Source organism: Penaeus monodon, chromosome 28, assembly GCF_015228065.2.
Source record: "Penaeus monodon isolate SGIC_2016 chromosome 28, NSTDA_Pmon_1, whole genome shotgun sequence".
NCBI classification, from domain to species: Eukaryota; Metazoa; Arthropoda; class Malacostraca; order Decapoda; family Penaeidae; genus Penaeus; species Penaeus monodon.
Genome location: NC_051413.1, coordinates 35,274,473 through 35,276,846, shown reverse-complemented (window position 1 = coordinate 35,276,846; position 2,374 = coordinate 35,274,473). Strand labels below are relative to the sequence as shown.

General features: G+C 34.5%; 1 protein-coding gene across 9 annotated transcripts in view; it reads left to right on the top strand.

Moving 5' to 3' along the window:
- Nucleotides 1-2,374, top strand: part of LOC119591560 (protein kinase C and casein kinase substrate in neurons protein 1-like) — a 62,778-nt gene that overhangs the window by 53,182 nt on the left and 7,222 nt on the right. The gene's annotated exons all lie outside the window — the stretch shown is intronic.

Here is a 2,374-nt window from a genome sequence, read left to right as displayed (position 1 = left end):
CAGCTTCACCTCAGATTTTCACAGTTCTATCTTAATGAGAAGGAAAATAAGATCTATACTGTGTCATTCACATGTATCCTAGGTTAATATTAACCTGCACTTTCACTGCTGTTTTTTAAATCCTTTCCACAAGTGGTTGCTCTCTAGTCATTTTATCATATATCATCACTCTAGTTTATCATCAGTCATCTTGACACATGGTTTACAGAGTCCACTTTGGTTTCCATACAGTATGACACTTTTCACTATTATAGTGGCACAAAGTTTTTAGCCATCTCAGGTAAAGCACTGTACAAACTTTCATCACCAAACACAGGCTTCCAATTTCAACTTTGGATCATTTCACTTCATTCCCACTTCATACTCACACATGCACATACTGACATACATACACATGAAAAACATTTTTTGGTAGGCTTCATTTGAAACAAAGTTTAGTAAACAACTTTAAGTTAAAGATGGTCCAGGCTTTCTTAAGCCTAGGTGATTCAAAGCAGGTTTGTAATTTGTGTACAGTTTCATAGACAACTTGTACAATATTCTCAAGTGCTTTTTTCAAATGCTGAAGCATACATATGAATAATACTTTAAGATTTTTTTTTTTTAGTTTATAATTACTTCTGATTACAAGCTACTGTAAGGGAATGTGTGAAATCATATATTGTGTGCTTGCTGTTGCCTTTTATTGTGATTTAAAGTAAAAGGTGTTTCACATGTAATCAGGTATGTTACCATCTCAAGAGTTATGAGATAGAAGCTTGTTTTACTGCTTAGCTTCATAAGCTTTTTGGTTCATTAGAATTGGCATTTTGTGCTTCTGATATTTGCTGATTTGCTAATTACCTGGAAGAAAGAATGGGAAAGATTTATTTTCCTCTTTGCTATTGTTTGGTTGTACGAATAACCAAACCAACAAAAATGAAAAGCTTTAAAAAAGGATAAAGTTCATCCTGATAATTGGCCTGTATGCCATCTCCCCCGGCAGTTTGGCAGCCCTCCTAGTGCAGCTGATGTTTTCATCACATTTCATGATTTCTGATGATGTAGCAGATTTGGGAAAGATCTCTTGCTGCTTTCTCACCCCCTTACCACACAGATTGACTTTATTTCTATAAGGCAACTTAGGGAAGGAGTTTTTCCTAGTAACAGAATGCAAAGTTTTAGCAGACAAATAAAAAAAATCATTGCCATGGGAAAAGGAAAGGGAACCATTTCCCCTGAAGCATTTGCAGATAGTTAAATAATCCAAGAGGAACAATTGGGTGGGATGCCAGGGATGTGTCAGTTAGCATCAGAAGTAAAGTTGTGTTTGTTGAACAAATAAACTGGAGTGGAATTCATATGTTTAACATAATGGGATTCTTTGTATCTTTTATTGGAGATAGTCTCAAAAAATGCTAGTTAGATATAATATTCAGCTTTATGAAAATGCATTTAGCATTATCTTGTGTTCTGTATGCAAAGAGAGTAAACAGTGACCTAAAAACATTCAAATCATACGTCATAATCTACAGTAGGATGAGTTTCATTTCCCAGCTGAATTTGGAGAATTGTTGAGTATTATCATGGGTGCCATGAAGTCAGGTATTCAACTTGATATATATTAAACATCTTTCCATATTTTCCTGTAAGGAACTGTATATTCTTGTAATGACCAGTTCTCAAAGTAAAAAATCTGTATTTTATTCTGTCTTTGAGTCTTTTATATCTGCATACCATACCTTTGGGTAATTAGTTATATGCAATCAACATCAGGATTCAAGTTGATTAATGCTTAACCCACTCATGATGATTTTGAATATGTTTGGCAATCTAGAATGCTTTGGTGAGCACCACTTTTTGCCTGAACTATTGTCCGGCTCACAGCCCATCATCTGATATTACACACTGATTAACTTCTTGTGTCCTGAATACAAGTTTCTAGTTAAGGATCTTCATTCTCATTTCTCATTTCCTTTTTGCACTTGTGCATATGGAACACATATAATGTACTTGAAGGATAGCTTGCCTGTGAGCCAAATCTCATCTTATTATAATGGATGCAGGGGGTCCAGCATGAGGCGAAACTATTTTTCACATTCTTGGATATTAAAGAGTTGAAGATTAGGAGTGTGTGCACTTAAACCACACATTGGATTTAAGTTTGTAGAATATTCAATTTATTGTCTTTTTTTGAGAATATGGATTTTTAGATCAGATAATAGATGGGCCAACAGGAAATCAAAATTATTGATATATAAATCTCAGAGAGGCAGAGAGTAAGCAAAGTATTTAGGTTTAGTGTGGGATGGAAAGCACAAATCGTGTTGCTATATCTGTGATTGGAAGTAACTGAGTTACTATAGTTGTATTACTAGGAACTGAAACTTTCATG